This window comes from Musa acuminata, chromosome BXJ1-11 (genome assembly GCF_036884655.1).
Source record: "Musa acuminata AAA Group cultivar baxijiao chromosome BXJ1-11, Cavendish_Baxijiao_AAA, whole genome shotgun sequence".
Classification (NCBI taxonomy): Eukaryota; Viridiplantae; Streptophyta; class Magnoliopsida; order Zingiberales; family Musaceae; genus Musa; species Musa acuminata.
The window spans coordinates 9,711,350-9,738,414 of NC_088337.1; the positions used below are offsets into that span (position 1 = coordinate 9,711,350).

The 27,065-nt window shown below is 38.9% G+C and overlaps 1 pseudogene; it reads left to right on the forward strand.

Annotated features, from left to right (window-relative positions):
- On the forward strand, positions 1-26,224 carry LOC135597177 (sodium/calcium exchanger NCL1-like; annotated as a pseudogene).
- The last annotated feature ends 841 nt before the right edge of the window (positions 26,225-27,065 follow it).

Here is a 27,065-nt window from a genome sequence, read left to right on the forward strand (position 1 = left end):
TGTTCCGCGTTCTGCGCGGACCGCAGTAATTAAGGTTTGTTTTGGGGGATTATATGCTAAAAGACTAGTGGGAAGAAGGGCTTTTGTGCAAAGCTGACATTACTATATAAAAGACCACTCTTCCCTCGACACTCCGATCGCTTCACCTTCCCGGCCACAATTCGTCCTTCCCACGGCGCGAAGAGTCGTAGTCCCTCCTTCCCCCCCTGCTCCCTCTCCTCCTCATACTCCTCCTTTCCGCCGGCCGCGGTGCCCACGGCCGTTCGATCTCGTCCCCGTCGCTCTTCCGGTCTCCGATGGGGTTTCCTCTCCCTCCGCCCCCGGATCCCAAACCCTCCTCATTTCCCTCCTACAGAGGCCGCGAAGCTCGCGGATTTTTGCCGCGGAGCAGTGCGAGCAGACCTACGGGTTGCTGCCCTGCACCACCACGGTGGTCGGAAACATGTTCCTCGTCGTCGCCTACGGATTCCTGATGTACAAGGCGGCGACGTATCTGTCGTCGGGGAGCGAGCTTCTCCTTCGAGATCATGGGTCCTGGGATTATTGGTGGACTCTTTCTCCCGATTCTTGGGGCTCTCCCTGACGCCATGCTGATTCTTGGTACAAGTTCCTCTTTTGACGTATGAACATATGCGTTTTAGCTCTGATCTCTTCGGCCTTGTCGATCCGAACGTTTCGTCGCGGTCTACCTTTTGGATTTTCTCATTTACGACCCGATCTAGTGGAATTTTTTTGCTTTTGTTCGTTAATATTAAGATTAATTGGGTCCGTTATTCTCTGTTCTGTCATTTGGATCCGTGGTATGTTTTTTGTTCTTTTGCTACTGGCTAGGCGAGAGGTAAATGGGAAGAGTATTGGATTTTTTCTTTCTTTTGTTTGTTTCTTGGGTTGCTGTTGTCCCAATAGAAGCAAGGTTTTGGCATTTGTGTCGGTCGTAGAGTGGATGGACTGCTACTGGTTTCAGCGCAACCATTTGGGGCTACCAAAAGGTTTTGCCCAGGGTTGACTAAGAGTTCGACTTTCCTTTGCAGAGGCCACTGTATAACTTCCTTTTGTAGCCAGACCATGTTGGCATAATGTATAAATACCGGTGAGAAATAGTCCTTTATTATCTACTTAGACACAACCAAGATAATCCAAGGTTTGCTTAATTCTAGATATAACAAAATTTTGATAATGAACATTCACAATTTAACTTATAAAGCACAAGATTTGTTGAATCTTAAATATATTTTTTGAGTTTCAAGATGATACACTATGATCTTGCTTTTGTCGGGGGCAAATTAAATATTTGATATCTGAATTCCATTTCTGGAGAAAATTTTCATGTTCTTTTTCTTTCTTAATAAAGTCCTAAGGATTGTAGTTGTACTCCACAGTCAATGGATTTATAACAAGTGCAACAGAACATCTAATGTCTTGTGTTTGATATAGATTTTAACCTTTTTGCTCTATAGTTAAGTTTTCCTTATTTTTGCATCTATTTCTCCTTATAAAACTTCAGGATTATTATGAAACTACTGAAACTGTGCTCAGCTGAAGTTGTGTTGAGGCACTCAGAAGAATAAACTTGCCAAGGTACCTGAACAACTTACATTAATCAGCATTTAAATTTAGAGAATAGAGCATCCATAGATCCATAAATATTATAGGACAGGCACCTATTTGCATAATGAACCACACCACAAATGCCAGGAAATGTGGACTTCGCTGTCTTTGTTGCAGATCCCATAAAAAGGAGGGTGGTTGTGCTGTTACTGATCTGAGCATGCATGTGGCATATAGATCTCAGATTTCTGTAGATGCTGCAATATGTAAAACATATGTGTCTGTTGACATTAGTCACTTTTACAAAAAGTATAAAATGTTAACTTCCCAACTAATTATACTCTTACATTTCTTGTAGTATCTGGTCTTTCTGGAAGTAGAGAAACTGCTCAAAATCAAGTATTGATTGGAATGGGTTTACTTGCTGGATCGACTGTGATGTTGCTGACAGTACTCTGGGGATCCTGTGTAATTGTTGGCAAATGTGACCTCTCGGAGGATTCAACTTCAATTGATTCACAAGATACCAAAGCCTTCAGTCTGTTTGGTCAGTTCCTTTCTCAGCTTTTTTCTGCAGTTTGTGGGTTCCGTTCTATGGCAGAGGTGTTGTTTTTCCTGTTTCTAGGAAAGATTTTGACCGGTAGTACTTCTCAGATCCCTCGAGTGCTTATAAAATGCACTGATTTAAATAATTGTGATGTTAAGATCAATAATTTTAGTGCTATAGTTGCAGAACAAAGTCAAGAGTTGTTTAGAAATCGAAGGATTATACGCTAATGTGGCCAAGTTTGGATTAGCATAATTTTACATGTTGTATTTAAGCTTCTTCCATGTTTTTTCCCTTTTATTCTAATAATTTTGTTTTGACCCATTTTTCTTCTAGTAATCACCCCATAATGTTGTTACTATAAACAAGGTATACAATTTCGAATAGTACTGCCCGGTATGGGTGGTATGTACCGGTCCGACAGCATACCGGTACGCGGACCGCCCGCTACCGGGCGGAACGTTTAAAAGCACCCCGTATCGGATGATATAGGGTAATATCAGGCAGTAATTGTAGAAATTTCGACTGTTACCGTCCGACACAACTCAATAACGATCGATTTCAACCGTTATCGTTCGGTAACGGTCGAAATCACTGTAACAGTACTATAGTGCTCCAACGGTCAAATTGACCGTTGGAGCCCTTTCTCATAGTATTTAAACCCTTCTTCTCCCCTATTTCACTTCATTACATTCTCATATTCTCTTAAACTATCTCAAACTCTTTTTTTCTCACATTTGTGTTCTCCTAAACTTTACAAAACAACGATTTGTGACGAATATGATTCATGACAATCATCCTACAATCAGCACCACATTGATGCATCAATGACATACAGTGTATCAATACACTATGTCATGGAATCAATTTCATGATTAGGTCCAACAAACATATCATATTGATATGCAGATGTATAGGATCGAGGACCCCGATCCACCACCCATAGAGGCCTATCGTTCGTTTTGGTAGTAGAATCAGTAATCAGGTATATCTACATATGTGATTATTCAATTCATATGAATTTTAGAGTTTATATTGTAACAAAATAGTCTAACAATTCAAATGATTTTTCTGTAGATATTTTAATATTTACATAAGGACAATCCGTAATGGACTGAAATACGAACCTTGCATAAGATATTCTTCAAAGTCCGAAAAAGATATGTGATACTATTCTTACCTAATTTACATTGATTTTGCTAAACTTATTCTATTACTATATTCATTTCTAACTTAAAACTCCTATCCTAACTTTTTTTTTATTTTCAGGTATTTTCGGAGGGTTTTACACCTAAATTAGGTGTACCGCTCGGTACGCCCTGGCGTATCGCTCGGTACACGATACCGTACCGTACCGAGCCAACCTCAAAACACCCGTATGGTACGGTATTGCATTCCTTGCTATAAATATCTAATAATTTAAACTTGCATGTTCTTGAATGATCAAGTGATCAAGTTCAATGTTTTTACATGCATTGACTTGTCAAGATAATGTTTATATCAGCCGTGGTCTGCTTAGGTACTGATTGTTTCATTTCTAATTTGTTTTTAAGGGTCTGGTGTTTCAACTGATCTTCAGACAAGCAATGCTGCAAGGATTATGGCCGTATCCATTATCCCATTTGTAATTGTGCAAATGCCTAGAGTTTTCAGTTTTCCCTCTGGACAGCATCTAGCAGTCTTACTTTCTTTCATTGTTGCAACTGTGCTCTTGGTTTCTTATTGTCTTTATCAGGTAACTATTGAGAAAAATGTAATGTTTTTATCAAACCTAGATATCTATCCATCACTTATCACCTGTTTGGATCAACGAAGCTTGTTCTAGCCTAGAAAAGCACACAAATTAGTAAAACAGCAAGCCATAAAGTCCAGAAAGTCACACTGAACTAGTATACCTTGTCAAATGTACCTGCGCTTCGATGTGTTTTTTTCCTTCGCAATTACTTCTAAATCACAATGCTAAGGGATTCTTTGGTGTTTGAAGATTAAGTTTAGTTTGAAAGTTCAATTATAAATAAAATTTAAGTTGGATCTTTTACAAATTGATCATGGAAAAATGAGATTAGAAATTCAACTCATTCAAGTTGCTAGATGAGGACTATATTGTTTTTCCCATTGTGGCTAATGTCTCAGTGAAACAGAGGTGTCACTGCTCATTAGTGTCACCAGCCTAATTGAATAATCACATATGACATTATTATGTAAGCGTAGCAAAATTTTGCTTGAGAATGAATTTAAATTTGTTCATACTGAAATTGCTATGGTAAAATTTTATCCTTTATCAGGTTAGCATTGTATCTTTTATTTGGATTGATTGTGTGTCACATCTTTTATATATTTATCAGGTTCATGTCGAGCATAACAAGTAGTTCATGTTGAGCATAATAAGCAGTTAGGTCGTATTACCGATTGTTGCTATTATGATTTCATCTACTGCAAGAGGTACTAAAATCTACTAACATAATTTAATTCATACTATGAACCAGGTATTTCAACCATAGATTCAGTGGTGAAGATTGGCATATGCAAAGCACAAACATGTAATATCAGGAATTCTAATACATGCTCAGATGCAATCACTTGGATGGCTCATCAATGATGATGGAGAACCTAATATAAGTGTTGTAAAAAAGTTAGTATTTATTTTTGATTTAATTGGTCGTGAGGTGTTCCACTGATTCTAGCTATTGGTCGTGAGGTGTCACAGGTTGTTCCATAAACTAGATTTGGATTCAAATGGATCACTATCACATTCTGAGTTAAGGGCACTTATCATAGGAATAAAAATTGAAGACGTAGATTTGGATAGGGAGGATGCTGTAAATAAAATAATGAATGAATTTGATACATCTCAAAATTCAAATATCGAAGAAGAGGAGTTTGTTGCGGGAATATCAAAATGGATTGATGAAGCTAAATTTTCTGTTGCAAATTCTGGTGCTTACTCAAAAAAGTTCATGCATGAATTTCACATGGTAAGTTGCTTCTTTCACATCCGCCAAAACATGTTGTGGTTGACATCTATGAAAAGTGGATGGATTGTAATGGATTTTATCTAATGCAGAACACAAAGGATCAACACAATATGCTTATTGATCAGAGTGATGAAGTTGTGGAAGGCGTTTATAATCCCATCTGGATTTGCTTCAAATCCATCCTACTTTTACTACTCGGAACAGCTCTTGCAGCTATTTTTGCTGATCCTCTTGTAGATGCTGTTGACAATTTTTCAATTGCTACAAGCATACCTGCCTTTTTCATGTCATTTATTGTGATGCCTCTGGCAACCAATTCCAGTGAGGCTGTCTCATCGATTATTTTTGCCAGCCGAAAGAAGCAAAGAACTGCTTCACTTACTTTCTCTAAGGTTAGTGTCTCAAGATATATTTCAATTCTAAAAGGATTTTTATTTTTTAGCTTTAATCTTTGTTTCTTTTTCTCTCAAAAGTCACTTCTGTCTTTGTTAGCAAGCATCTTGTGTTTTTGGTAAAAAACACATACTTCACCCATGACAAATTGTTGAAGTGACTTTTTTTTTGCCACTTGGAATAGCATGGGGGCAAGTATGCTAAAGAAAGTCAACTACAACAACATTCTAGTTCATTACGCATTTCTACTTTGTTAGTGCTAGCATTTCTAGTCCACATTTGATTCTTGACAACAATTTAATTATTCAAACTCCTTTTTACTATAAAAACATTTAGGTTCAGGTATTTAAATTTATCTAAAATTTTCAATATTTGAACAGTTTCATTTTGTTTGAACTTTCAGAGAACATAAAATTCATCTCAACCAGTAAATATCTTATTGCTTTTGAACTATCTGAGACCTATCATCTCTCAGTTGCTTTATCTTCAGATGGTGCTTCAACTTCCCTTAGCAATTGTGATTTTAATTAAACATGGAGAGGCTTCAAATCTACATCAAGGCTAGGTTGAACTCCATTAGTTACCAGTAGCAATTAAATATCTGATACACAAAAAAGTTCTTTGGAAAGCAAAATTGTGAACACTATTATGGTTCCCGGTTAAGGTACCTAATTGAGCCTTACTAAGTCTATACCATCTATGTAGAAGTTCATCCCAGTATTCTGTCTACATATGTTAATCTACCAAATATTTTAATCTACACATATTCTAACATGTATTGTTACCTTTTAGTGTGCCGTAGATAATTGTCACATCCCGAATTTATAAAAAGAATAATAAATCAGAAATTTATTATCCATAATTTACATAATAAACTCCCTACTTTTCTTTTCATTCGTCTTTGAATTCAAATCATTGCCTTTACAGTAGTAGATATTCTATTAGCTAGAAAAATGACATCTTCTTCACAGGGTCACAAATCTCTTCCACCCAAGCTTCAGATCTATTACACAATAGTATATTACTCTGAAAATAAATATAAAATAAAAACACATCAGCAACCACACATGTTGGTAGGAACCTCAGAAAAATCATAAAAATAATCTTCAATATTCATGAAATATAAACAAATATCAATAATTCAATATGAAAATATATCTATTCATCATAAAACTTATGCATCAGAAAAATGATGATAATTTCTTGCATAATAAATAAAATCATGCATCAGCCACATGCAACACATACATAATAACAAAGGCGTACATCACCCAATGGTGCGCTTTCCCAATAGCGGATGGAGAGGCATATTCCACGGGATGGATTCCTCCCAACAACGGATGGAGATAATCCAAATCGCACTCCCAACAACGGATGAAGTGGTATCTCTCACCCGCCCAAGTGGGGACACGTTCCTCCTAACAGCAAATGGAGGAACCGTCTAACCATCACGTCTGACGGCCCGCTAATCCCCGAAGGGAATCGCCATACCTACCCTCGGCAGGGATACATAAACATCCATGATCATTCATTTACAATCATTCAATCACTCATGCATACATCAAGAAATCAATATGATTAAATATTATGAGAGACTATACTTGATGTAAATCTACTAGACTATGTTCATTGGTGGCTCCGCACTATGATGGGCCTGTAGCTTCTTTCACAGGTTGCACTCCCAATGTGAACTATTAATCTAGTCACATCTACTATATGATACTTATCATATCAATATCATAAACATAGAAAACTAATAATCATTTTCAAATGACATCTTCAGATAAAATCTTTAAATTCATCATATCATAAAAGCATTAAATATCAATATCTCAATAGTCCTCAATCAATCAAAACCCTAATTGGAATAGCTCAATTGACTTAAACCAAACTCAATTCGATTATGATCTAACGGAACCAATACCAAATCCTTATGGAACCAAGTCTGGAATCACCCTAAACCGATCTAATTTAGATTTGATTGATCTCAATTAGGTCAAATAGGTTTGAACCAGTCAAGTTAGTTTGGAATCACCTTAAATCAGCTTTAACTGATCAAACCTGTTTGATTTCGTCAATTAATGAGCTCAAACCAATAGAGAAGGAGATTGGACTATGTCGTATATGTTGAATCTCGTATTTTGATGATGAAACTACTTGATATATGTTTATGATTTAATCTGCGTTTTGAGTGACGCAGGATGCCTCGATCAGGATGAGACAATTAAAGCAGGAAAATCATGTTGTGCCGGAGGAACATGTCAGAAGATTGGACGTCGGGCCGGTGGATCGGTCGACGTATCGACAGAAGGCTTCGGGCCGTGGACTCGGGCATCGGGCCAAGAAGAGCGGGTATTGTGCCAAGGATATCGGAGTTGCGGAGCCAACTGGCCGATTGGGCAATAGGCCGCAGGAAAGGACGATGCGCTGAAGAATCGGACGAAGCGTCGAGGGACCAATGACATGTCGGACAACTTGGTTAATTGCTTAGGATTAATTGTCTCGATCGAAGTTTTTGTTTTGAGTGTGCAGGATTAACTACGATGGAAGAAAGACATGCAGTAGGAGTTGCGCCGGAGTCAAGACAATGATCACGTTGGGAGTTCGAGAGTTCTACGGAAGTTTGGACGGTCGTCGGAGGTTCTACGGGAACAAATCCGAGAAGTCCAGGAGCTTGCTAAAGAAGCTCGTCGGAACTCGCCAAGTGGATCGTCACAAGTCCAGGAGTTTGCCGAAAGTCCGCAGGAGCATCACCGAGGGTTCATCGGATGATCGACGGAAGTTCGCCGGAAGCTCTCCGAAAGAAGCGATTGACATACCGGAGCAAGTTGCAATAAATGTCTTAGGAAATAATCGTAGTTAGCACAATGATTAAGTTAGAAATGGGAGGTGATCCCATTAACTTAATCTTGGGGCAATCGGGCCCCTGAAAGACCCAAATTGGGCCGAATGAATCAACCCATTCGGACCTGAAATAGTGCTAGGAGGTAGCACCGCCCAGGAGGCAGTCTCCGAGCGAGACTGGGCGGTGCAACCGCCCCAGCCAGGAGGTAGCACCGCCTGGGCTCAGTCTCCGAGCGAGACTGGGCGGTGCAACCGCCCCTGACAAGAGGTGGCACCGCCTGAGCTCAGTCTTCGAGCTCTGGCAGGCGGTGCAACCGCCTCAGTCAGGAGGTGCAACCGCCTGAGCTCAGTCTTCGAGCTCTGGCAGGAGGTGGCACCGCCCAGAGGCTCAGTCTTCGAGCTCTGCCAGGCGGTGCAACCGCTCCAGTCAGGAGGTGCAACTGCCTGATCCCGGAATTCCGGGAATTGACAGTTTTGAGCTCCAAATTTGAACTGGGTTAGGGCCTATAAATACCCACCCATTCAGCACTGAAAGAGCACAGACATACACCGAAATCTTGATCTTTTTCTGTGATTCTTAGAGCTCAAAATTGTTGTAGAGGCCAAAAGTTCTTCTCCCTCTTTTCTTCCAAGTTCTGAGTTGTAAAGAGAGGAGAGAAAATTCTGTAAGGGTTGTCTCCTAAGCCCGTCAAAAGGAGTGAAACTGTAAAAGGGTGGTTGGCCTTCGCTTATTGAAGGAAGGCCTCTAGTTGACGTCGGTGACCTCGTCGGTGGAGGAAGCCAAAAGTGGAGTAGGTCAAGATTGACCGAACCACTCTAAATCTCGGTTTGCATTTACTTTGAGCATATTATCTTTACTGCAAACCTCCTCTGAAGCTTACTGCCTTCTGCGCTTTTACGATCGGGTTTCAAGCCTTTTACTTTCCGAATCAGCGTTTAGACGTAAATCTGCCTTTTTCGTACGATCATCATATTTCAGATTGCGTTTATGTTTTGAGCTTTACCATAACTACAAACTGTCTTCATACTCTTGCTTAAACTGCATCTTACCTAATCAAGTGATTTACGAATCAGCATTTAGACGTAAATCAGTTTCTTCGTACGAACGTCGGATTTCAGTTTGCGCCTATATTCTGGTTTTCATCATAGCTGCAAACTGCCTAGATTAACTTTAATATCATCTTGCTTAGAATCGGATTTTACACAGAAATCGTTTTTATCATTCGAACGCAGCTTTCGGTTTTAATCGCAGAAAGTTTACTGCTGCACTAATTCACCCCCCCCTCTTAGTGCTCTCTATCCTAACAATTAGTATCAGAGCCCGGTATTTCTCATTTCGGATTTACACCCGAGAGAAATGGCTCTTCAAGAGGGCTTATCGGTTGTTCGTCCACCGTTGTTTAACGAATTGGACTACACTTATTGGAAAACTCGAATGAGAGTTTTCTTGACTTCTATGAATTTGGATTTATGGAATATCGTTGAAAACGATTTTCAACTTCCCTCTAAACCGATGAACGAATGGTCGAATTTGGAGAAGAAGTATTTTTCTTTAAACGCAAAGGCTATGAATGCCTTATTTTGCGCTTTGGACAAAAATGAGTTCAATCGGATTTCTACGTGCGAAACGGCTTTTGACATTTAGCGAACACTTGAAATCACGCACGAGGGAACTAGTAGAGTCAAAGACTCGAAAGTTAACATTTTATTGCATGATTTTGAGCTTTTTCGAATGCAACCAAGCGAGACTATAGGCGACATGTACACCCGTTTCACGGATGTCGTCAATAGTTTAAGAGCTCTTGGAAAATGTTTTTCGGATTTTGAACTCGTAAACAAGACTTTGCGTTCTCTTTCTAAGAAGTGGGATCCAAAAGTAACTGCAATACAAGAAGCTAAAAACCTAAACAACTTACCACTTGAAGAACTAATTGGTTCGTTGATGACATATGAAATGGTGCATAATGCACATGATGAACATGATGAACATGATGAACAAAGTCACCTTCCAAAGAACAGGAAGGATTTGGAACTCCGGACAAATGAATACCCACTTGAGCGATGACTCAAGTGATGAGGACAATGATGCTTCGAACACTAAATCTTAATAAGTTTATTAAACAAAAATCTAAAATAGACAATGAACTTGAACGAAGGAAGAGGCCAAAGAAGAGGAAGGCAACCAAGGAGAAAATCAAGAAAGGCGAGGTGGCAAACTACGCCTTAACCACTTTCAATGATGAGGTAATCGAAATCCCCCAAATTTATTTTGAAATTACTTGATGCTTTCATGATGTATTTTCTTTTTTAGTTTAGAATTAATGTTTTAAATATATATATATATTATGATCATGCTAGTAATTTCGAAAATGATAATATTGCATATTTTATGATAAACAAACAAAATGATTTTGATTGAAAATATGAAATCATGGTTAAGAAGTAATAATGTGTATCATGTTGATGTCCATTGTTATTTCTTGATTTTGAGTATATTAAATCATGTTTAATTTGAAGTTATGAGTATATATTTTTGAAATTATGTATGATGATTCTTGATAATTATGGATTATCGATTTTCATGATAATAACAGTGGCTTTAAAAATTGATGCATGTTTTTATTTGACATACATGAAAAGGCATGCTAACATGAAATCGATCACTTAAGATGAAACACTTAAAAAAGGGGAGAAATAAATGAATTGATGCTATAAACACTATGCTATGATTATCCCATGCTTGCATCATCAAGAGATATATGAATTGATATGATTGCCATATTTGCAATGCTTATATGAATTGATGCTATGATTACCAAATTTGCATTATACCATGTTTGCATCATGCGTTAAGATATCAAGAACTTGTATCGTAATTTTACGCATTGATATCTTACCATGTTGTCACGGACAAACTTCTAAACAAGATGTTCGATGTAATGCTTATGTGTGTCCGTGTCTTTTGGCATGTTCATGCCTTGTACAGCATGTAAAGGGGCGGCCGAAGGCTCAATAGTCCCATTTTAGTTGGGTTGGTGGCCTCTTTAGGCTTGTAAATAAAGGTTGTGTCATGTGGACACGTGCGAGAGCTTTTCGGTATGTAATGGACCATTTTACCCTTTGTTGTGCCACTGTTCAGAGCTTGTAAAGTCTGTTTGTAATTTGCATTGTCTATGAAGTGTTTTTCGGAGATGTTTGCTTGTGGATCCCGATTGAGGCGTTTTCTCTAGCCCGTTCTCTCTTTTGTTGGTCCTAAGGGACAATGGGAGGCTTCGGGGAGGCTGACCTTTGCGGACGGACACGCAAGGGTGCCGCACGACTTAGGCAAAACCAGCTAAGTCCGTGTCATATGGTATCAGAGCGGGACAAGCACTCATAGAAACACTTGACATGCAAACGTGGGGGACCTAGCGGGGCTGCGTTGAGGGCAGTCAGCACTCGCGCGACCGTTTGAGGGAAAACGGGCATGGAGATGTAGGGAAAAGGAGTCGCTCAGAGGAGCGGGCATCTGAGTTTGGCATTCCGAGGAATGGCCAACCCTTCGCGCAAGAGGCACCACGAGAACAGGCAAGCTTGGAAGAATGTGGAGCGTACAAAGGTTGGGATGGCTGAGTTTGAGCTACGGCTCAACGTTGACAACTTTACTTGATGGTGCTCAAGGCAAGCGAGGCGCTTGGCAAAAGGACGAGACCATGCAAAGTGGAATGAGTTGCTCAACGACCGAAAGAGTTGTGCAAAGCTCACAGAGGTGAGGGGAATTGCTAACTCGAAGAATTCGGTACTCATGCATGGGCTTGTATGCGGACGATGGAATGTTCGTGGCCATCCCAAGGCGGTCGAGACTCGGCGCCATGGAGCATTGAATCTTTCTCTTCGGCATGCGAAGGATACGTCCGGAGGAGGCTGAAGTGTGCAACGAGTTCAGCATGTTGCTAGGCCTGGAGGGGTGCAGCGATGGCTGTATTGACGTGGAGGCGCAATCTAGCAAGTGCGTTTACAAGAGGCAGAACAATGCACAGTTTGTTCAGCAGATCGGAGTAGTCCAACGGGATGGTGGTCTCAGAAGCGAAGAGAGATGTTGCTCCAACGGGACAGTTATCCAGGAGGGATAAGTCTCGGCTCTCCAAAGGGAGAATCATGTGAGATGGACTTCACATGTTGAGGAGGAGTACCTCAACAAACAACTCCACGAAGCTCGATGGACTGAGCAAGCGGCGAGGAGTTGTCGCATGATCTCGCTCGAGAGAATGCATTGGTGGATGCATTGTGAGATCAAGTGGGGGAGCGACCCAAAGCAACTTAAATGAAGGCACACTTGGAGTCGATGTGGAGATCGGACTCGAGGGAGGGCTGACCCGTGGAATGGTGGGCACGAGGGCCACCATCGACTCAATGCAAAAACGAGGAGCGAAGCAACTTGGGTGTAACTTGGCGAAGTACCCAAGCCGCATGAAGGGAGCCAGCAGAGAAGTTGGAACATGGAGCAGAAGCACAGTGCTTTCCTTAGACAGAGGTCAAAGACATGAACTCTTGCAGAGGCAAGAGTAGGATCATGTTGTTCCATGGGTCCTTCATTCTGACGGAGCAGACTCATCTTGCATGGTGCCAAAGACGAAGGGAGCTTCGGGGCACATGCACCTTATCTCGGAGAAGCATTTGATGGAGGAACTAAGGCGACTCAATTTGCGGAGGCGAAGTTGGGTACAGAAGGCCTTAGCACGGGGCAAGAGGACGCAGAGGCGGGTACTCTTGAAGAATATACCACAGTGTTGCCATTCGAGTTGCTATGATGGAAGCGGTGCGCAGCGGGGATTGTGCTGGTAGGGGCAGAGGCCCAGGATCCAGGCAATAGTGCACAATTTACAGCGAAGTCGGTGGACTTCGGGAGCTACTAGGCGACGGACTGTCCTAGAGCGGTGCTTCATCTAGGTGTGACCCAAGAGTGGGTGGATGAAGGTCGATTGCCAAAGGAGCGAACAGAATCGAAGGTGGAGGAGACCCTGCGATGTATTGGCAGAGGCCACACATGGAGGGTTCACAATTCGAGCTTATTCCACAAGGATCAGAATGCAATGGAGATGTCACCAGGAGGCGACATGGTGCAGCGGATCGTGGTGGAACAGTTCGTGGCAATGCGACACACACGACATAGTCCCGGGAGGGACTAGATCATATGGACGTATGATCGGGAGCTACTGGGAGCTCCACTTCGGTGAACAACACGACGGCAAGAAGGCCTATGGATTCAAGGAGTGAAGGCCATGGTACCGCAGAGGCGGGTCTTCCGGGCGTGCATCGAATTTTGCATCGGATGAAAACCTTGGTCATCAGCATATGGGGGCTGTGTTCCACTAAGGGAAAAGTTCGAATGCAAGTGCCAGTGAGTTCCATGGGAGGGACTTGATCATGTAGAGGTATGATCGAAGTAGCTGGAGATTTGGACTGGTCCAGAGCTCATATTCGCTTAAGGGAGCCCGGCAAGTCAGAGGACAAGGCCGAGTAAGCGAACGTTGCTACCAAGGAAGCTAAGGAGAACAGAATTGGTGCAAACCCTACAACGTGATGGCAGAGGCCATGCATGGGAGTTGCAGTCTGTCTCTCCATCGATCAAACAGACTGCTTAGAGAACACAGAGGTGTTGAAGCAGGGGGTCGAAAGGGGCGAGGAAGCGACGACGAGTCCAGAGGGACCTAGCTACCCAAAATCAAGCAATCAGTTAGAATGGAGGTGGACTCGGAGGAGTGTCACGGAGGCATATCTACTGATTGTGAAGAAAAGGGATGGAGATGCGAGGCGACGGATAGTAGTGCCATGGGCATGGCAGCGCCATGGTACCGCAGAGGCGGGACTTCCGTGAAGGTCATTGATCCCTTACTCTCATGGAGGGAGAGTGTTTGGTCGTGAAAGGGCCCGAGGAGGTGGAGAATGCAGAGGCAATCTCCAAGTACCGAGACAAGGCTGAAGGGCAGAGACCGAGGAACTTCGTAAGACCGGTGTCAACAAGTTTCTCATCAAGATAGCCGTAAGTGAAGGACTTCGGGTCATACAAGAGTGCACGACCAAGGAACGAAGCAAGCAGTACGCGGTGCTGTACCTTTGCTACTCAGTGGAGTAGGCGGCAGGGTTGATGGAGAAGACGGTACAATCCTAGAGGCGACCTCATCTATCAGAGAATTACTCCAAGTTGGGGTGAAAACTTCCTGCATTCCAGAAGTTCAACGGCATTGAGAAGGTGAATCACAGTAGCTAACTCAACGCAAGGAGTGCAAACACTTCAAGTGCTTCAGAAGTGTGAGCAAAGAGCAGGCGAAGGCCAGTAACCAGCTCGATGCATGAAGTACAACCTCGAGGAGGCGGGTGAAGTCAAGTAACCGTTGCCTTCTCAACTCTTAAGAGAATGGGCGAAACCGAGTACTCCAATTCTCTTATCTATCCAGCAGAGGAGCTCTGCACAAGTTCAAAGACCCTTCGAAGAGAATGGAAGACAATAGTTGTCAAATCCTCACCAACGGTGATCAGTGCTACTGAGAGTAGATTGTCCGCTTCATTTCCCAACGAAATGCCAATCGAAAGCGGAAGTGATGCGAACCTACTTGGATGTGACAACTAACTGAAAGAAGAGTCAATGAGCAGATGTTGTGGAGGAAGGACCCAAAACTTCAGAAGTTTGCGAGGCGATGCTCGTTAAAGCTCCAACAAGCATCCACCCAGTTCAAGCAGCATGTGGAATTTTTGAGCGACTGGCGCAGTAAGGATGGTCTCTTCCTTCATTTTGGTGGATCCGCAGGAATCAACGAGGATCAACACAACTCAGCCAACCCCACACCAAAGTCAGAGTCATTGGCGAGTTGAAGCAGCATGGCGGATCAAAGGTTCGACTAATCAAAAACAGCAGCGGAGAGCAACTGGGAGCCAGGAGGCGCATTGCAGCTGGAGCAGAAGATTGAAGACTCAGCAAAGGCGAAGAGTTGCAGTGTTCACAAAGGCTTCGACGAGGACGTCGAAGGGATAAGTGGGGGAGAATGTCACGGACAAACTTCTAAACAAGATGTTCGATGTAATGCTTATGTGTGTCCGTGTCTTTTGGCATGTTCATGCCTTGTACAGCATGTAAAGGGGCGGCCGAAGGCTCAATAGTCCCATTTTAGTTGGGTTGGTGGCCTCTTTAGGCTTGTAAATAAAGGTTGTGTCATGTGGGCACGTGCGAGAGCTTTTCGGTCTGTAATGGATCATTTTACCCTTTGTTGTGCCACTGTTCAGAGCTTGTAAAGTCTGTTTGTAATTTGCATTGTCTATGAAGTGTTTTTCGGAGATGTTTGCTTGTGGATCCCGATTGAGGCGTTTTCTCTAGCCCGTTCTCTCTTTTGTTGGTCCTAAGGGACAATGGGAGGCTTCGGGGAGGCTGACCTTTGCGGACGGACACGCAAGGGTACCGCACGACTTAGGCAAAACCAGCTAAGTCCGTGTCAATGTGATGAAATGCTACAATTGATGAACACTTGAAATGTAATCCTCTATCTTATTGATTTTTCAATAAATCTATGCTTGTCATATATGAATTTATTGAATGTAATTTTGAGGATGATTTCAGATTTGACAAATGCTTGATTCGTATTTACGACATAAGATACACTTTAAATATGAATCATGCTTCAATCATGTTAAATGCTTCAATCATTTTCTATCTCTAGAGTTCTCGATTTTGATGAAATACAAGTGATAAATTCATTTATGATATCTTGTAAATCACTTGAATTATGAATGAGTTTTTTATGATATGTTAAAAGAATCACTTAAAAAGAAAAAGCTTTTCCCATCTTATCGAGATTAATGATTTCATGATATTGTGTGAATCTCGAAATTGATTTTGATGAAATAGTAATAACGTTATTCATGTTATGAATCTTAAAAATGATAATATGCTTCATGTGATAATATGAATACATGAAACACTTATGATATGATTTTTATACAATTCCGTGTATTCATAAAATATTTATCTCATCATCCAATAACTCTTCTTGATATTCCTTATGAGATGAAATGAAATAATGCATGAAATACAAATGAGGAGTTAATGATCATGCATAATAGGATGTAATGAATTTTGACATTTAGATACCATCGTTTGAATATCTATGATCATGTTGCCAAAATGATATATCATGAATGCTTGAATATCATGTTTGATATGCTCATGATGATGATTGATTTTTCGGTATCGTGCATAAAAAAATGAAATGTAATATTAATGAATTTGTGCATTGAAACTATAATGATGCACAAATAAGAATGATTACTTACCTTTGTCATGATTTAGAAATTGATGTAAAGGGTTTTTCCCTTCTTTTTGACAATGACAAAGGGGGAGATAGATTGCTAGCACAATTCAAGAAAAAGGCAAAAATTACAAAAGAGAAGAAATTGCTATCTTGAACATCACCGATAATTGTTAGCTTGAAATGTCAAGAAAATGCAAAAACTTGTTTATTTTCTTGCACATCTAAAGAGAATATGCAAATGTAACACTTGTTAAATTGTTTTCTTGCCTCATGTAAAACATTATCTCTTGCTAGTTTGGCATTTTGCTAGCTTGCACTTTGCAAAGAAAGCAAAAATGACACTTCTCAAAAGAGAAGAAAGAGCTTGTTATCTTGAACATCACAAGCTTGCCAAACAAAAATTGCAAAAGTGTTATCTTGCCTATCTCAAGAAGCAAAACTTGCATATCGTAAAAATTTGCTAGCTTGCAACTTGCATATTTCAAGAAGCAAGAGTTGCCTTCTTGAACATTTCTAAATTGCTACCTTGCAAGTTCTAAAATGTTGCAACATTGCTAGCTTGCATGTTATAAAAGTGCTATCTTGTATGCTGTAAAACTTGCATATCTAAAACTTGATAGCTTGAATGTTCTAAGCATGATGTAACATTTGCTAAATTTTCTGGCTTCAAAACTGCATGATGATAAAACTTGATATTATGTTTTTTCATGCAATGAGTTGAACCAATATCACAAACACTTGATTGTGGTACTTCTCCTTTTTGTTGATGACAAAGGGGGAGAAGTATGTTGATGACATGACATGTTATGCATAAGTTTATGCATAAGTTCATAATGACGTGTTGCAAGTATTCATGATGAATATTGCAATGACTTGAATTCAGTTTGAATTCAAGATTCTATCAATATGGCATATTGATAGGGGGAGTTTGTTTAAACTCCGGGAGTTAAGTTTAACTCCGTCATCAAGTGGTTGTCATCATCAAAAAGGGGGAGATTGTTGAATCTCGTATTTTGATGATGAAACTACTTGATATATGTTTATGATTTAATCTACGTTTTGAGTGACGCAGGATGCCTCGATCAGGATGAGACAATTAAAGCAGGAAAATCATGTTGTGCCGGAGGAACATGTCAGAAGATTGGACGTTGGGCCGGTGGATCGGTCGACGTATCGACAGAAGGCTTCGGGCCGTGGACTCGGGCATCGGGCCAAGAAAAGCGGGTATTGTGCCAAGGATATCGGAGTTGCGGAGCCAACTGGCCGATTGGGCAATAGGCCGCAGGAAAGGACGATGCGCCGAAGAATCGGACGAAGCGTCGAGGGACCAATGACATGCCGGACAACTTGGTTAATTGCTTAGGATTAATTGTCTCGATCGAAGTTTTTGTTTTGAGTGTGCAGGATTAACTACGATGGAAGAAAGACATGCAGCAGGAGTTGCGTCGGAGTCAAGACAATGATCACGTTGGGAGTTCGAGAGTTCTACGGAAGTTCGGACGGTCGTCGGAGGTTCTACGGGAACAAATCCGAGAAGTCCAGGAGCTTGCCAAAGAAGCTCGTCGGAACTCGCCAAGTGGATCGTCGCAAGTCCAGGAGTTTGCCGGAAGTCCGCAGGAGCATCACCGAGGGTTCATCGGATGATCGACGGAAGTTCGCCGGAAGCTCGCCGGAAGAAGCGATTGACGTACCGGAGCAAGTTGCAATAAATGTCTTAGGAAATAATCGTAGTTAGCACAATGATTAAGTTAGAAATGGGAGGTGATCCCATTAACTTAATCTTGGGGCAATCGGGCCCCTGAAAGACCCAAATTGGGCCGAATGAATCAACCCATTCGGACCTGAAATAGTGCTAGGAGGTAGCACCGCCAGGGTAGGAGGTAGCACCGCCCAGGAGGCAGTCTCCGAGCGAGACTGGGCGGTGCAACCGCCCCAGCCAGGAGGTAGCACCGCCTGGGCTCAGTCTCCGAGTGAGACTGGGCGGTGCAACCGCCCCTGACAAGAGGTGGCACCGCCTGAGCTCAGTCTTCGAGCTCTGGCAGGAGGTGCAACCGCCCCTGACAGGAGGTGGCACCGCCCAGAGGCTCAGTCTTCGAGCTCTGCCAGGCGGTGCAACCGCTCCAGTCAGGAGGTGCAACCGCCTGATCCCGGAATTCCAGGAATTGACAGTTTTGAGCTCCAAATTTGAACTGGGTTGGGGCCTATAAATACCCCACCCATTCAGCACTGAAAGAGCACAGACATACACCGAAATCTTAATCTTTTTCTGTGATTCTTAGAGCTCAAAATTGTTGTAGAGGCCAAAAGTTCTTCTCCCTCTTTTCTTCCAAGTTCTGAGTTGTAAAGAGAGGAGAGAAAATTCTGTAAGGGTTGTCTCCTAAGCCCGTCAAAAGGAGTGAAACTGTAAAAGGGTGGTTGGCCTTCGCCTATTGAAGGAAGGCCTCTAGTTGACGTCGGTGACCTCGTCGGTGGAGGAAGCCAAAAGTGGAGTAGTTCAAGATTGACCGAACCACTCTAAATCTCGGTTTGCATTTATTTTGAGCATATTATCTTTACTGCAAACCTCCTCTGAAGCTTACTGCCTTCTGCGCTTTTACGATCGGGTTTCAAGCCTTTTACTTTCCGAATCAGCGTTTAGACGTAAATCTGCCTTTTTCGTACGATCATCATATTTCAGATTGCGTTTATGTTTTGAGCTTTACCATAACTACAAACTGCCTTCATACTCTTGCTTAAACTGCATCTTGCCTAATCAAGTGATTTACGAATCAACATTTAGACATAAATCAGTTTCTTCGTACGAACGTCGGATTTCAGTTTGCGCCTATATTCTGGTTTTTATCATAGCTGCAAACTGCCTAGATTAACTTTAATATCATCTTGCTTAGAATCGGATTTTACACAGAAATCGTTTTTATCATTCGAACGCAGCTTTCGGTTTTAATCGCAAAAAGTTTACCGCTGCACTAATTCACCCCCCCCTCTTAGTGCTCTCGATCCTAACAGTATAGTACTAACCCAAACCGAACCAACCCACCTGAGTCTTGGGCGGGTCATACACATTGCATTTACCTGTTCCAAATACTAGGTTGAGTTGAGGTACGACGGGCTATATAAAAGGAGCGATGATATGTCTAATATCAATCGCGTAGCTGGGCAGGCTTAACTTCATGGACTAAGCTAAGCCTCACTTATAAGTTGGGCTGGGCCTTACCATTGAACTAAGTCATGCTTGGCTCACAAATTGATCATAGACACATGAGTTGGGGTCGTATTTGACCACCTAGACTGAGTTGTACCTAGCCACATAAGTTGGCCCATGCTTAGCCACATGGTTGGGTCGTACCTTACCATATGAGTTGGGTTATACATGGCCACATGGACTGGATTGTATCTAGCCACATGAGCTAGTTCATGCCTAACCACATGGTTGGGTCGTACCTTACCACATGGGCTGGGTCATACATGGCCATATGGATTAGATCGTACCTAGCCACATGGGTTGTGTCATACCTGACCACATGGGCTAGGTTGTGCTTAGTCACATAAGCTAGGTTGTACATGATCACATGGTCTGAGTCGATTCGATCTGATCGATCAACTTGACACCCCAATTAGACTCCTCTTATCAAATTAGATTTTAATATTTAAAATTATTAAAGAATTATTCAAATACATTAATTAAATCTTTAAATTCATGAACTAAAATTTAAAACTAATTACATTACAAAAATTCACACATAATTCTTGAAATATAGATATAACTAATTAAATAAATTAGAACTATTATACTAAATAAGAATTTTAATAATTAAATCAATATTAAAATTTACTTAAGCTTAAAAGATCAATACAAATCAAATAATCAATCTAACATCACAAATCAATTATTATTTTTTAAAAATCATGAAATTTCGAAATTAAAACATCGTTATTCATTATAAAATTGTAACAATCTCAATGTCAAGATTTCAAAACATAAATCAAAGCTAATTAAAAAGAAAAGATCCTACCTCTCTTCGATTATCCCTTCCTTGATATCATCTCCCTAGAAAGTCATCTCCTCAATCCTCCTATAGTTAGGCCTAGTAGAGAATGAGGGATGAATAGTCCCTTTATACAGGAGAAGATGAGATATCCCCGAAAGGTAAATAATAATTTAATTTTTATTTTTAATTTATTTTACATTTACTTTCATATACAAAAAAAGTAATATAATATTTATTTCTTATAGTTCACACACAAAAATGGAATATAAACTATTTACTTCCTAAATATCAAATCACTCATTAGGAAATAAATTAATTAATAATTTAATTGATTAGTAGAATTCCTAACTTATCCATATGATTAAGAAAACCAAATCTAATCATTTCCTTAACTATAATACACAAATATAAAAGTTAATAATAAAATAATATATCATTTATAGTAATTAATTTATGTTAAGGGAAAAATTATCGGTGATTACATTTCTCCCCCACTTAATAGAAATTTGGCCCCCAAATGTGATTAAGAATAACATTAATCAATATAGTTAACTTTTGAAATACTAAATCGGACAAAACTAAATTAGCTTGAAAAATATTTTAATTAAATGTACCACTCGAAAAATTTTTAGTCAAAAATATATATATTTTTAACATAAAATATATGATAGATTAATGAAACTTATTGAATAAATTTGGTTTTAGATTACCCAAGTATATCAAATTCTATATCTAATAAATCAATAAAATTTTTAAGTTTTAAAAATTAATTAATTGTTGACATAAAATATAAGTTGAGGTACAACTCAACAAAAGCAATTTAAATGATGAAAATTTATCCAACTATTCAACATATATTCTTTTATAATTTCGAATAATTTACATTTTATATGTGTCAAAGAAATAGCATTATATCTAATTCTCATTAGACTCATCACTTCATTAAACAAATAATATCTGATAATTTTACATTAAATCAAACTATATTTAAATTAATTACTCATACAATTAAGTTTAAATATCAATGCACAATCAAATATATTCTAACTTTAAAGTCATATATTTTATCAGTGCCAACAATAACTTCTACAAACCATCCTACATATCAAATTTAATCTCAATTTTAAGAATAATATATGGTAACAAAAATTATAAATATAAATACTTTATATTTATATTTATAAAGTTCCTATAAAATTTTTACACTTAAAAATATCAAAACTTTTAAATTAAGAGAATAACTGAAACTTACTATAATCTTAATGAATAACTAAGTCATATATATCTCAAAAATAAAATATTATATAATTAAATTAACATCCCTAATCTACTTTTCAAAAAGGGGACAAAGAGGATAAAGGAAAAATCACATTCAAAATATAAAATCTTATGAGAGTTTATAAGATAAACTAATATGACACTTATTTTAATTTAGAGAAAAATTAAAATTTTGACCTTCTATAATCCTATTTCAAATCATTTAACGAAATTCAAGTAACATCTTTAATCAACTATTTTTATAAAAAAATTATATTTGACTAAAAATGATCATAATATCTTAAATATTTGTTGTATTTAATCTAATTCTCAAAATCAAAATCTCAAACACTAATTGGGTCATCTAATATTCTAGTCCTAGAATCCCATATTCCAACAGGTCCTCAAAATCATTGCTCTGATACCATTAAATTTGTCACATCCCGAATTTATAAAAAGAATAATAAATCAGAAATTTATTATCCATAATTTACATAATAAACTCTCTCATTTTCTTTTCATTCGTCTTTGAATTCAAATCAGTCTTTACAGTAGTAGATATTCTATTAGTTAGAAAATTGACATCTTCTTCACAGGGTCACAAGTCTCTTCCACCCAAGCTTCAGATCTATTACACAATAGTAGATTACTCTGAAAATAAATATAAAATAAAAATACATCAGCAATCACACATGCTGGTAGAAACCTCAGAAAAATTATAAAAATAATCTTCAATATTCATGAAATATAAACAAATATCAATAATTCAATATGAAAATATATCTATTCATCATAAAACTTATGCATCAGAAAAATGATGATAATTTCTTGCATAATAAACAAAATCATGCATCAGTCATATGCAACACATACATAATAACAAAGGCGTACATCACCCAATGGTGCGCTCTCCCAACAACGGATGGAGAGGCATATTCCACGGGATGGATTCCTCCCAACAGCGGATGGAGATAATCCATATCGCACTCCCAACAACGGATGGAGTGGTATCCCTCACCCGCCCAAGTGGGGACACGTTCCTCCCAACAGCGGATGGAGGAACCGTCTAACCATCACGTCTGACGGCCCGCTAATCCCCGAAGGGAATCGTCATACCTACCCTCGGCAGGGATACATAAACATCCATGATCATTCATTTACACTCATTCAATCACTCATGCATACATCAAGAAATCAATATGATTAAATATTATGAGAGACTATACTTGATGTAAATCTACTAGACTATGTTCATTTATGGCTCCGCACTATGATGGGCCCGTAGCTCCTTTCACAGGTTGCACTCCCAATGTGAACTACTAGTCTAGTCACATCTACTACATGATACTTATCATATCAATATCATAAACATAGAAAACCAATAATCATTTTCAAATGACATCTTCAGATAAAACCTTTAAATTCATCGTATCATAAAAGCATTAAATATCAATATCTCAGTAGTCCTCAATCAATCAAAACCCTAATTGGAATAGCTCAATTGACTTAAACCAAACTCAATTCGATTATGATCTAACGGAACCAATACTAAATCCTTATGGTATCAGTCTGGAATCACCCTAAACCGGTCTAATTTAGATTTGATTGATCTCGATTAGGTCAAATAGGTTTGAACTAGTTAAGTTAGTTTGGAATCACCCTAAATCAGTTTTAACTGATCAAACCTGTTTGATTTCGTCAATTAATGAGCTCAAACCAATAGAGAAGGAGATTGGACTATGTCGTATAGTACTAACCCAAACCGAACCAACCCACCTGAGTCTTGGGCGGGTCATATACATTGCATATACCTGTTTCAAATACTAGGTTGAGTTGAGGTACGACGGGCTATATAAAAGGAGCGATGATATGTCTAATATCAATCGCGTAGCTGGGCAGACTTAACTTCATGGACTAGGCTAAGTCTCACTTATAAGTTGGGCTGGGCCTTACCATTGAACTAAGCCATGCTTGGCTCACAAATTGATCATAGACATATGAGTTGGGGTCGTATCTGACCACTTAGACTGAGTTGTACCTAGCCACATAAGCTGGCCCATGCTTAGCCATATGGTTGGGTCGTACCTTACCATATGAGTTGGGTTATACATGGCCACATGGACTGGATTGTATCTAGCCACATGAGCTGGTTCATGCCTAACCACATGGTTGGGTCGTACCTAGCCACATGGGTTCGGTCATGCCTGACCACATGGGCTAGGTTGTGCTTAGTCACATAAGCTAGGTTGTACATGATCACATGGTCTGAGTCGATTCGATCTGATCGATCAACTTGACACCCCAATTAGACTCCTTTTATCAAATTAGATTTTAATATTTAAAATTATTAAAGAATTATTCAAATACATTAATTAAATCTTTAGATTCATGATCTAAAATTTAAAACTAATTACATTACAAAAAATCACACATAATTCTTGAAATATAGATATAACTAATTAAATAAATTAGAATTATTATACTAAATAATAATTTTAATAATTAAATCAATATTAAAATTTACTTAAGCTTAAAAGATCAATACAAATCAAATAATCAGTCTAACATCACAAATCAATTATTATTATTTAAAAATCATGAAATTTCGAAATTAAAATATCATTATTCATTATAAAATTGTAACAATCTCAATGTCAAGATTTCAAAACATAAATCAAAACTAATTAAAAAGAAAGGATCCTACCTCTCTTCGATTATCCCTTCCTTGATATCATCTCCCTAAAAAGTCATCTCCTCAATCCTCCTATTGTTAGGCCTAGTAGAGAATGAGAGATGAATAGTCCCTTTATATAGGAGAAGATGAGATCTCCCCGAAAGGTAAATAATAATTTAATTTTTATTTTTAATTTATTTTATATTTACTTTCACACACAAAAAAAAGTAATATAATATTTATTTCTTATAGTTCACACACAAAAATGGAATGTAAACTATTTACTTCCTAAATATCAAATCACTCATTAGGAAATAAATTAATTAATAATTTAATTGATTAGTAGAATTCCTAACTTATCCATATGATTAAGGAAATCAAATCTAATCATTTCCTTAACTATAATACACAAATATAGAAGTTAATAATAAAGTAATATATCATTTATAGTAATTAATTTATGTTAAGGAAAAAATTATCGGTGATTACATTTCTCCCCCACTTAATAGAAATTTGGCATATAAAACCTGTGTAATAGTTTAAGTGTTTTTTTTTTATAATTTAGACTTAATTCATTATCATTTTCCCAATGTAAGTTGCAATGTTCTGTCCGCATAGGAAGATCAAATTGAGTTAATATCACATTTGGCTGGGGATTACCCAATTTTTTTCCTGATTCTGTCCCTTAGTTGTTTCAGATTTCTTGGGCGTACAACAACATTAAAAATCCATTGAATTTAGTTTTGATGTTTAAATAGACAAGCACAATGTTGGCCCTTCTCAAACACCATTGTTTTAACTAATTCTTGTAGTTATCATGTACATTGTGCTACAGAAAAATGTATACATCACCTATCCCATATTTGGTAATGCTATCTCACACATTGTCTCTCGTGCAGCTGCAGGTTGTACCATCAGTAAGTATCCTAAGCTAGAAACTTCAGGCTAGTGAATCTCATTATATTCAAATTGCTCTTACTATAAAGTCAGAATTCTCTTCGTCTGATATAATTTCTGCATTTATTGGATAACTCTGTCAGAAATTTATTTAGCCATCACATCACAGTTTCTGCATTCAATAGTGGAACCAAGAAAACCAGAACCGTTGGTGATACTGAGGAGGAGTTCTTCCCTACCTAAAAATTTGCTTGTGCAGATATACGGAGCGGTGACGATGAACAACACGCTTTGCTTGGCTGTTTTCTAGGCCCTTGTTTACGTGAGACAATTAGCTTGGGACTTCTCAGCCGAAGTTCTCATCATCTTCATCGTCTGTGTGGTGATGGGCCTCTTCACCAGCTTCCGCACGACCTTCCCACTGTGGACTTGCTTCTTCGCATACTTGCTCTACCCACTCTCGCTGGCGCTCGTCTACGTTCTCGACTTCATCTTCGGGTGGTCGTAGAGCAAAAGTTGGCCATGCGAATCAAGCAGTCACTTTGTTGATGAATTCTGGACCTTTAAAGCTTATGCAATATTTTGTCTCACCATTTTGTGCCGTTCAAGTCCTCAATCAGTAAGTAGTCTGTTCCAGTTGTTCTTCCCATGGTCTTGAGTTCTCTGAAGCTAATTACACTCGAGTGTTGCTTTTGGAATTGTGAAGTTTGTAAGAGTCGAAGACATGGAAAGGGTGTTGTTTTCTTCCTCTTTGTCAGAAAACAGATGAAATCATATTACTTCATAAGCTGAACGCATCACACTTTTCTGCTATTTAATTCGGTGAGTGCTGCTGAAGTATTCCATGCTCTTTACTTCTCTAAATCTAATTACACTTGTGTGTTGCTCTTGGAATTGTGAAGTATGTAAGAGTGGAAGACATGGAAAGGCTGGTTTTCTTTCTTTCTCCCTCTTTGCCAGAAAACAGATAAGCTATATTACTTGAGAAATTGAATGCATCACACAAGAAGAAGAAGACAGGCCTTTAGGCCAATTGTCTTTTCATAAAAAAAAACATGAGCATAGATAGCTTAGCAGAATTTGTCAACAAATTGACACAACAGTTGCCTTCTCTATAAATATAAGATAATTTAAATCTCTAAGAATGTTTATTTTGATTATATGATGCAAAGCTCAACATGTTTGTTCTGTGTTATCCAGAAAATGATGAATTTTTTTTAAAATAAATTTCTTTAACTTTCTCGAATGTACACATCCTCATTTTTTTTCTGATATTTTAAATGCTCCCTCACCATCCCTAATGTCTCTTTCTTGCTTTGTCATGACGGTGGTGTTCTTATCGTCGTCATTCCTCTTTCAAATTAGCATTATTGGCATATCGTTTTCATTATGACATCTTTGTCTGTTGTTTTCATCTTACAGTAATCGCTTTTGCTCCATTATGATCGATGATTTCATATATATATATATATATATATATATATATATATATATATATATATCTTGAATAGATCTTTTAAGCAAAAAAATCACTCGTTTTATCGAAATAAAAAACACAAATTGTAAATTTCTAATGAAAAATAGTTATGGAGTGAGACGGGTTCAGATGACCCAACACCCAACAATTACTTTTCGAACAGCGGTGATCCGAGCATCCGA